This window comes from Miniopterus schreibersii, assembly GCF_964146895.1.
Source record: "Miniopterus schreibersii genome assembly, chromosome: 9".
In the NCBI taxonomy this organism is placed as follows: Eukaryota; Metazoa; Chordata; class Mammalia; order Chiroptera; family Miniopteridae; genus Miniopterus; species Miniopterus schreibersii.
In genome coordinates this window covers 62153239-62164639 of record NC_138118.1, presented here as the reverse complement: position 1 = coordinate 62164639, position 11401 = coordinate 62153239, and positions in this window count along the sequence as shown.

Here is an 11401-nt window from a genome sequence, read left to right as displayed (position 1 = left end):
AGTGGGAGAGGGTTAGCAACTCTCCACCCCCAATAATTTACTAACATTGTTGGCCCATCCATCCCCCAAGGGCCCAATTTCCACCTGTGGCTCCTTAGTCTCAGACCCCATAGGGAACAGCCTCTTTTAGTTCAGAGACAGAGATGTGTATCTTCAGGGGGAAAAAATAAAATTTAAAAAATACATGCAGAAGCCTTTGGGGGTTAAATGTACCTCTTAGAGGTAAACAGCTATTATGCAAGGTGAAAGCCTCCCAGGTACCGTGGACTGGTTTAATTCCACTTTCCTACTTTACTGAGAGCTGCTTTGTGCTCTTTAACTTTCAAAGCCTTTCTGTAAACGGAAACATCTGCCTAAAGACTCATCATGGATGACAGAATATACATGTGCCTTTGTTTTCCATTGCTCCTAATCTAGAGATTAAAATTTAATCTCCCAAAGCAAAATGTGATCAAAGGATACAATGTCATTTGTTTATCAAAAAATAATTCCAGCTGAGGCCGGTGTGGCTCAGTGGTTGAGCGTAGACCTATGAACCAGGAGGTCATGGTTTGATTCCCAGTCGGGGCACGTGGCCCAGCTGCCAGCTCGATCCCTGGTAGTAGGGAGCGTGCAGGAGGCAGCAGATCAATGATTCTCATCATGAGTGTTTCTCTCTCTCTCTCCCTCTCCCTTCCTCTCTGAAATCAATAAAAACATTAAAAAATAATAATTCCAGCAAAAAAGGCCTGCCTTCCCAGTAGATCATCCTGGATGATATGTTTTGCCTATGACCTAACATCAGGGACAGAAATATTTATTTGGGGGTTAAGGTTTTTTTATCATATTATTTCAGGATGAATTTCTTCCTAATTTTTTTTACCTTCACTTTCTTTCCTCCTCTTAGGCACTTAGCCAATGATTGATATCTACATTTCTCCTAAAAGCTAGCTGTTGAGGATGGACATTTTCCACAAAGTATGAGTTTATGTATTATCTGCTCTGGGCCTGTAAGACCAGTATGTCTGAAGCTGCCACGTTTCAGTCTGTTTTCAGGTTCCTCTCCTGTTGCCTCAGGAATCCTTGCTTGAGGTACTCTGGATGAGTCTGACTCCTTGCAGCTAAAAATGCCTCCATAGGGGCTGAGAAAAGGACAGGGTACTAACTGAGACCCCTCTCATGTTCACGATGGTAAGAGGTCTTAAGGAAAAAATGCCTTATCTTTAAAACTTGCCTCACTAGCCAGTGAACTGTATGTGTTAGGAATGAATTTCCTAGGAGAGGGATGGGCTTGCTCTCAGGCACTGTGTGAATAAGAATCGATGCCTATCTCAATGTCTGGCTAGAAAACAAGTCTATGGCCACCACGAAACAGAAAAAAAAAATTCTTTGTCTTCAAAAGCACTGTAAGCAATTTAACTATACTTGATATATTGTCTTTTTCATGAACCATGTGGCCTTCTGAGTAAAACTGTTTACCGATGGCCCCTCCATAAACATGATAAATAATAAGGTTGTTAGCTCCTGTTTACCAGCACTTAGTATGTGTCAGGCTCTGGACTAAGAGCTTTATATTCATTATTGTAATTCTCACAACAAACCTGGAAGCAGCTCTCATTCACTTATACAGAGGAGAGATCCTCAGCTTAGAGAAGTTGGGGGAGATGCTAGAATCACACAGCTGGTGACAGTCAGGATTGGAACTCAGATGTCTATGGGCCACTTCCCTCTTCCCCACCAACATCAGAAATCTAGAGGAACATTGATGGTGGTTGTGTGGGAAGGCAGAGTCAAGGTTAGAGGAATGTAAAAGAGCAATTGTCTGGGGTGGTGACATTCTCTGGGTACAGAGCTAGGGAGGGGCTGAGACACTTCTACTTGCTGCCAGCCAATATTTAATCCCAAGATGCCTGAACGCCTCCTGATGACCAGGCAGACAAGCAGGAAGTTAGGGACAAAAGGCACCAACCTTGTTAGGGCCAGGAGGGCTCTTCAGGTCATACCATTCAGATTTCCCAGTGCTTTATTAATGATTCATCCCTGTGACTGTCCTTTAACCTAAGGGATTTGTTTCTCCTCTGACTGCAAAATCTTTCAGAACGCAGATTATAACAGCCCCCACACAGACATTCCTTCTCTAAACTTTCCACTGCGTAGTCAATTCTAAGTCTAAATACCTCTTGCATTTCAGTTGTTTACATGTGAAAGCCCGCAAGGAATATCATAAAATACGACTGAAGGTGTTTATTCCCCAGGGAAATCGTCTTACATGATGATGCTTTTATGAAATTAGCAAAAAAAATGACACAAAAAGCTTCTTGGCTCTGGGTGGCTAATTAGTAGCCCAGAGCATTAGTTCTCAGGTAACATTCCAAGGTGCTAAATAATTCATGGACAACTTCCCTGGATTCAAAGGCTGAGTGCAATCCCCAGATGACTCCAGGAGAGCCCACAACTCGTTCACTGTGCATTTGGCTTAATTAACTGAGAAAATTGATTCTGCATTTGTTCAGAAAAGCTGTTTTGAGAGGCAGAAGTTCAGTAAGTAATATTCACAGCCCCCACTAACTGTTCTGTCATCTGCCTCCCTCCCACAACTACCCTCTCAAAGGCAGAGGGCAGGAGCAAACTGGATAATACTGAGAGAAGAAAAGGAAGAATGAATAACTCACAGTTTCTGCATTTTCACAAATGAAAACGAAGCACCTGGGATGCAGGGAATAAAAGCCCAGTGTTTGTGTTAAAAGACAGAACCTCACAACAGGGGAAAGTCCATCAAAGCAGCAGAGCTAGGCCTGTCCCCACAGGGGTTTCCTCCGACCCCAGCTCCTTCCTGGTGAGCATCAGAGTTAGCAAAAGAGACCCAGGGCTTCATCCCATGAACCAAGAGGTTGCTGGTTTGATTCTCAATCAGGGCACATGCCCAGGTTGCAGGCTTGATCCCTAGTAGGGGGCATGCAGGAGGCAGCCAATCAATGTCTCTCTCTCATCAATGTTTCTGTCTCCTTTTCTCTCTCTAAAATCAATTTTTTTAAAAAAAACACAACATTAAAAAAAAAAAAAAAAAAAGAGCCAGGACTTTTCACAGAGAAAGTTGTCAAGTCCTTTGGGTTTAAATAGACTTCCTGAATATTTCCTCATCACAACAGCCATTTCCATGACCTCTATTCCATTTCCACCCCAAATGGATTTGCTACAATTCAGTTCTGATGCTACCCTGAGTTAATATCCATGTGTTTAAGGTCAAAGTCCTCTACAAGAGTCCTCTACAAGACCACTCTTACTTCAGATGCCAGTCACAAGTTCTAGGAGTCCCCAGGCCACCTGTACTTCTGATCGACTTGGCTACAAATTTGAGGGTTCTCATGACCTCCCCTACTTGGTTTTGACAATTTGCTAGAACACTTCTTAGAACTCAGGGAAGCAATGTGCATGCATCTGGTTTGTTTATAATGGATATACACAGGGCCAGTTCTGGAAGGATGCAGAGCTTCCATGCTTTCTCCCTATGGAATCAAGACCCACCACCCTCCCAGCACATCAATGTGTTCCCCAACCAGGAAGCTCCAGTTTTTTTTATTGGGACTTTCATTAGTTTCCATTATATAGGCATGATTGATTAAATCATTGGCTATATGATTGAAATGCAATCTCTAGCCCTCTTTCCTTTCCTGGAGGTTGTGCTGGTCCAAAGTTCAAACTCTCTAATCATGTGGTTGGTCTTTTGGTGACTGTTCTCCATCCTGAAGCTTCCTTGAGGCTCACCATGAATCACCTTGTTAGCCTAACACTAACACTATCCCTTAGGAAATCCCAAGGCCTCCAGGGCCTTGGCCCATGTTTTTTTCCCTGTGACAGCACTCTTCTCACTCCTGGCCTGGTTAATAACTTCTCTCCAACAGTGATAAAAGAAATGAAATTACAAAGCATTTGCCAGTGAAAGCTCGAAACCTGCCCTTGCTTGTTCGAGGGAGAACACACTCACCCATACACAATTCACACACATACCTTTGAGGGAGGGACTCTCTCTTACCGAGTCAATCCGGGGCCCTCACTTTCTTGTGAAAACTGGGTTAATGTGTCAGTTCACAAAGCCAGACACTAAATTGCTTGACTTAAAAAGGCCTACACTAGAGAAGGCAGGAAAGAGGAGTCAGGAAAAGCAGGGGCCTAAATTTGAGGAATACTTTTTTGGGTGCTTTATATATAGAAGGTAGAGGCAGAAAAGAAAATAGAGAGTTTTAAGAACTGTTTCCAAGTGATAATATAATGTAGCTGTTAAGAAACAGAATATTTGGGTTTATATCTAATTTCCATTACTTCCTAGTGTGACCTTGGGCGGTCATTTAATCTCTGTGTAGCTCAGTGCCCTTATCTATAAAGCAGGGGCATTAATAGTCTCTACTCCTTGAAGGGTGCTATACTTTACACATCTTATGTGCTTAGTAAATATTATTCATGTTCTGAAGGAAATCCCTCTTTGGCATTTTGTTAAGAAATTGTACTAAAATTTTAATTTTAAATGATTTTTGAAAGCCAGACTGATATTTCTGCAAATGTGATACCATGATAAGACAGAGTCATGATGTGAGCCTTCAAATTGCATGTCAAAGATGACCTGGGCAGGCCCCCCATTACAGAATCTCACCCCCTCCCCCAGGGTCTTGGCAACACTCATCTCACAGGAAATTTCTGTTTGCTGGGCCATCCCCAGTACAACATAAGCTCCACAAAGGCAAGAACCATGTATCAATTATTCATCATTGCATTCCCAGTGGATAGTAGAGTTCCTAGAACCTAGTAGGTGCCCAACATACATTTCTGAAAGAGTGAGCAAATGAATTTATGAAGTAAAGAATGAATGAAGTTTCAATCCATAGCCAAAGGCAGGACAGGACATATGAAGCACTGGTCGGTGCTGTTCCCTAAGATCAAAAGTGAGTCTTGTGGCTAAAGTGATAGAATACGGTGAGCACTGGGTCTGAAGTGAGAAAATAGTGGTTTGTATCCCAATTTTGCCAGTTTTGTGGGCAAGCCATTCACTTAAATTCCCTGAGCCTGTTTCCTCACTTGATAACTCATTAAAATGGAGATGATCATACTGACTTTATAGGACAGTTATAAAAGCCCCTAACTGCACGGTTAATACATGTCTGTCCACTTAAGAGGGGGACCTGACACATCATGTCACTTCTAGGTATCATATTGAAGAGAGTCCAGGAACTAGGTTCAGGGGACATAATAAACCTATCAGTGATGCCATACTCCTAGTTTGTGACTTTTCCCTTGACCCTTCAAGAATTGGCCAATCTGCCCCAGCTGGATGGCTCTGTTGGTTGGAATGTCGTCCCATACGCCAAAAGATTGCAGATTCAATTCCTAGTCTGGGCGCATACCTAGGTTGTGGGTTTAATTCAAGTATGTGGGTCTAGGCACTTATGGGGGCAACCAATTGTTTCTCTTTCACATCGATGTTTCTCTGTCTCTGTCTCTCTCTCAAAAAATCAATAAAAAACATATCCTCAGGTGAGGATTTAAAATAAAAAAAGAATTGGCCAATCTATGATAGTTTGGCAAGTATCAAAACATGTAAGACTTAGTGATGAGTAAAAGACCTTCAGCCTTAAAAATTATCTTTAGATATTATCTTTCCATGTCTTATGATAAAATCTAGAGGTATAGAAAAGAATCAAGACAATTATATCATAGCTAAAGACCAAACTCAGAAAAGAGTAACAAAAAAGCCATGATAATTATAAGTCAAATACAAAAAATTTAATTAGTGTAAGAAAGAGTCAATGACTCAATTATGACAGTAAGTGGTGATAATGAGCCCTCTAGTAAATTTAAGACATAAAACTTAACAAATGAGATATTGCTATCTATAATTTGCAAGGCACTAGTCACAATTACTGAATTGAGGGACATTATCATTCACTGACAGGCAGTACAGTCAGTACATAAGCCAGAAATTATGAATTTGATATGATTCTAGCTGATAATGTAAGTGTAACATACTCTCAATTAATTATGTCACTGGACTTTAGCCTGTGGGATATAGTCATGGAAATGTTATGAAGCCATTTTATTCTTAGTGACTCTGCATATGCTGGGTTTTTTCCAAATTCAAGAAAGCTAGGCCATAATTTTCTCTTTTCCCTAGTTATCCTACCCTGAGTCCCTTCTCATCAGTATTTTCCCAGAATGTAAACCTTAAACTTAACTTGTTCAACATGGGATCAGAACTATCATAACTTGGTTTTTTGCCTAGCATCACCCCCAAAGCAACCCAGATTATCAGCCGTGAGGGTTAGTCACAGCCAAATTAGTGTTTTGGGTGCTCCTGCACAGACTGTCAAAGTCTCTAACAACCGTTGACAAGGAATGTTAATTGACAGGCTAGGAGATATACTTTGGTAAATTGTAAATATAAGGTGTCCTCCCAAAATGTATACACACTTTGAATAATTACAAAGGTCTTGGTTACCTTTGTATTATTAAAATACATTTCGTTTTCAAAATTGAGCTATCAGCTGTTAAAGTGTATACATTTTTTGGAACACCCTGCATTTATTCAGTTATTATACTAACAGACTAAAATCATCCCATCTTTCTTAATATTATGAATTAATTTTCAGGTTTATAGCCTCCCTCGAATGGGCTTTCAGATTCCTTGGGAAGTGGCAATACTGTTGATTGAGCACCTGCTCAAGGCAGTCTTGGTTACCTTTGTAGAGGAGTGAATCACCTTTCCCTCTCCCCATTTTACTGGTCCTGCCCCAGTTTACCTCAGTCCTGCAATGGTTCTGTTCTAGGGAGGGCTACAGAAGGAAAGGAAATGACTCTCCAGAACTTCTCCTTCAAATTTCCAGGGTAGTGCATAGTTTTAATGCTGGAACAAGGAACATGTGTCTGCACTATCGCAGCATGAGCTGCCAGAGAAGAACAGGGAGCTCTGTGTTCCTCCCCGGGCACACATCAGCTTCGTGTGACATTCACCCTGGACACCTAGCTCTGGGGATCCAGAGCTGCTGCTCCAAGGCAGAGGCAGTGCTGACAATACAAGTTACCACCTTTGGGGCTCTATGTATGCGCCAGGCTCTTTGCTAAGCAATTCATATACTTGGTCACATTTACTAGTGCCAGCAACCCTATAAGAGGTACTACTGTTACGTTTACAGATGCATAAGTTGTGTTAGAGTCAAAGTAATTTGCCCAGGACTTCGCAGGGGCTCTAAGGCTCCAGGTTGTCTGCTTTTAATCACTGTACCATCTTGAGGCCCCATTTAATACTAAATATAAACATGAAAATAAATCCCCACCTGCTAGGTCATTCATTCCCTCAACACGTTTTGCTCTGTGCCCCTCCTGCTCACAGAATCCCATCTCCTCTCACTTCCAAAGGATATCATTCCAGCAATTCTCTCCTCTCTTTTCTATATCATCAACTTTTTCTTCTCTACTAGATCATCCCCATGAACAAACAATTATGCCGTTATTTCTTCCATTTCAAGACAGTTCTTTTTTGACTCCACATTTCTCTCAACCTACTACACAATTTTTCTGTTCCCCTGGAGAGCATATGAATCATGTATTCTCACTGGCATTCAGTAGACCAAGTGGCTTGATATTCCTTCTGGATTCTCTCCTGGATTCTCTCCTGATGTTTAAAATTATGGCGACACCTTCAACACCTTTTACCTCACGCCATTTCTGTGAACAAATTGAGCATTCAATTGTAATTTTCATTTCAAATGTGGCTGGGTTTTGTTATACATTAAGTTGGAATTTAGCATTAAAAAGGCATGAGTTCAGCCTTGGAAGGGACAGTAGGATTCTGTTGATTTCTTGCCCACCCTCTGCCATTTTGCCAACATTGCATGGCTCCAGAGTTGGGAGTATGGAGCGATCTATTGCTACAGTGGAGAGAGAGCATGTCAAGGAGGTTTCCTCCTAGTGATGTCTGTGAAGTGCTCTTTTTCTACAAATAGAACTTATTTGATGCAATATTTTGCTATAAAGTTTATATATAAATCATTTTTGGTAAATAAAGTTATGTTTTGCGCATAGTTGAGGTGTGGTAAAAAGACAGATGAAACAGAATGAGCAGAAAGAACACAGAAGCACCACAGAGCATTATGTAAATTTTTGTGGATCCCTTTGTAATCCAGAGACTGCTTTTGTAATGAAAGCATTTATCTTTTGTTCAGCTGCAAACGTTCATGTATCACGTGTGCTTTCCCAAGCATACCTGCATGGGCAGGACGGCATTATTTGTTAGTACATATTTTTATAGATGTTCTTTTTGTACTCCATGATTCATTTGAAATTCTATAATGAGCATATTTGGGAGTTTTTCTCTCTTTCAAATGAGTTTTAAAAGCAGTTTTAAATGACTCATGAAATACAGTACACAGAAAGCAACATCATAAGGTAATTCTAATACGGCTGTTTCCATAAGCTTGAGTCCCCGTTGTTTATGCAGTGTTCTCAGAAAAGAGGTTGGAGGCTATGGACTGAGGGCAAACTCTCCAAAAGAAATTCAGTGTAAAGATGTGATGTAAACGTATATTGTGGGAAGGAAGAGTGGGAATGAAAGAAGGAAGAGAGGGAGGGATGGGATAAGAGGAGAGAGAGGAAAGAGGGGGGAAAGGAAGGAAGGAAGGAAGGAAGGAAGGAAGGAAGGAAGGAAGGAAGGAAGGAAGGAAGGAAGGAAGGAAGGAAGGAAGGAAGGAAGGGAGGGAGGGAGGGAGGGAGGGAGGGAGGGAGGGAGGGAGGGAGGGAGGGAGGGAGAGAGAGAGAGAGGGAGGGAGGGAGGGAAGCTTTTTCCTAGAATAACTACCTTGTCCTCACTGAGTACAAGAATGCCATATCCATAAAAAAGGAAAATCTGGGACCAAATTGCTAGATAAGAAGCAGCTACTTTTTCAACAATAATGAAGTATTAAATACTGTTCATAACTTTGGATATGAAGAAACTGTATTTGACTAATGATATATAGATTTTTAAATCCTTGCAAAATAGACTGTTGAGATGCATTTTCAAAATTCCTACAAATCAACAGGAAAAGACAGATAATCCAATTTAAAATGGGCAAAAAACTTAAACAGCCACTTCACAAAAATGGATATTCAAATAGCCAATAAATAATGGTTACTTATGAGGGAACTGCCAGTTAAAACCATCATGAAATACCAAAACACACCCACCAGGTGAAAGAGAATTAGAACACAGCTATGCACCAGCTAGAGCTCTGGTGGGAGTATAACTTGGTACAACCACTTTTAAAAATTATTTGGCATTATCTACTGAAGCTAAACATATGCATGTCCTATGACCCAGCAGTTCTATTCCTCTCTCTTTACCCAACCAAATGCATATGTATAGACACCAAAAGACTTGTACAGGAATGTTCACAGAAGCATAATTCATAGTAGTCATAATCAGAAGCAACCCAAATACCCACCAGCAGTAGAACAGGTAAATAAATCATTGTATATTTAGAAATAAATCATAGTATATATTAAACAATGGAATACTAAGCAATAAGCACAAATGAATTACTGCTACATAAAAGAGCATGGATGAATCTCAGAAACAAAGGCTAAGCAAAAGAAGCCAAACCAAAAAAGAATAAAAATGTATGCTTCCATTTATAATAAATTCCAAAACAGAAAAAAATAATCTATAGTGAGAAAAGTCAGGGTGGTGATCTTTGAGGAAGACAGTGTAAACAAATGAGAAGGGGTGCAAGGGGGTGCTGGTGATCATCCAATTTTGAATCTGGGTGCTAGTTACATGGGTCTGTTTTGTTGTGAAAGTTCATCAGTCAAGCTGTGCACTTATGACCTGAGTGGTTTTCTGAATGTATATTTCAATTAAGTTAATTTACAAATGGATGGCAATGGGGAGACATCCACATGTGGTTGGGTTCACTGTTATCTTCTACAACTGTGGCATAGACAAATTCCATCTCCATCTCTATTCCTCCTGGGCCCCCCATGGGAGAACTACACTCTCTGTCCCTTTAGATGGCATGTTTGACCATGCTCAGAACTCTGCCCTTTAAGAAAAAAGTCCCCACTAGGCCACTGCTGTTTAAACCCTACCCTGCCACATTGGACTTGTGTGACCTCAGATGAGGAATTTGAACTAAGGCTTCAGTTTTCCCATCTGTAAATCAGGATTAATACCCCAAAGGTTTGTTTTGAGAATTAGGCAACTGATTTCAGGTCAGCACATAGGGCAATGCCTGGCTCAGAGTGAGTACTCAATAAACGCAAGTCATAGCATAGTGCTGAGAACTCAAAATGTGCTTAATAAAGATTTGTGAATCAAATCTCCACACAGATCTAATAATTCTTAAATATGTAAATGTAGATTTTCCAAGACTCATAATGGGAGACAGTGAATGGGGGACTAACCCAGCTTGGAAGGACATAAATCTATTTCAGACTTAGGTTTCCAAAACAATATTGCACTTTTTTTTTTTTTGCCATGAATAAAATACCTTGTTTTTCAAATGGCTGGCAATTGTATCTTCAATAGAGTAAACATTTGAAATTTTTGGAAACCATAGAATTAGGGAACGTTCTGCATATTGTGCAAGTCTAGGCCAACTACAGTACCTCATGTTGTCCCTGTGATGATATCTCAGTATACAGTGGTGCTCACCAGAGCCCATTGTTACATTTTCAGGAAATTTGTGAGTCAGTTCTGTCGGTAATTTGAATCTGCCATGATGGGAGTATTTACAAGTCAGAAATTGGCAAATGCCACAAATTAGTCTCACCTCCAGAGAGCCAGTTGTACAGTTGCCAGCACACCATTGCATTGGTTACTGTCCCAATTTTATAAATTGGGAAAGTTAGGCTCAGGCAAGTTACATGCCCTCTGCAAGGTTGTCCATCTCCTTCTGCAAAGTCAGGATTTGGAGCGTGTTCTCCAGCGTCAAAGCCCATGCTTCATCCCTTAAGTCTTGCTTTATAGTTTGGAACCATCGCTAATGATCCACTTCATTAGAGGTATAATTTGAGCTTAATTGAAAAGCCTAATTTGTAATTTAAACAATCATTTTCTTAATGTGATATCCTACTATTTTGTTATTTAAAAAATTATAGTCACCCTTCAAATGGCACAGCAGAGGGAGACTTGCTTAATTATGTTTTCATTAATTTTGCTAAGCAGGTCCGTTGCCAGTGACTGCATAATTTGGTCCCAGAAGCAAAATCACTTGGAATGCTCAGGAAAAGATGGCTTCTGCCTAATTAGAACAAAGCAGTTCACTGGCAATAATCATATTGTTTTATTCCACTTCAGGAGACCAGTGACCTCAGAGTCATGATTTATTACCCTGACGGGCACCTGTGGAAGAAAAAGCTGTGGAATCAGTGATACCAAATTCTATTGTTCAGAAACTGA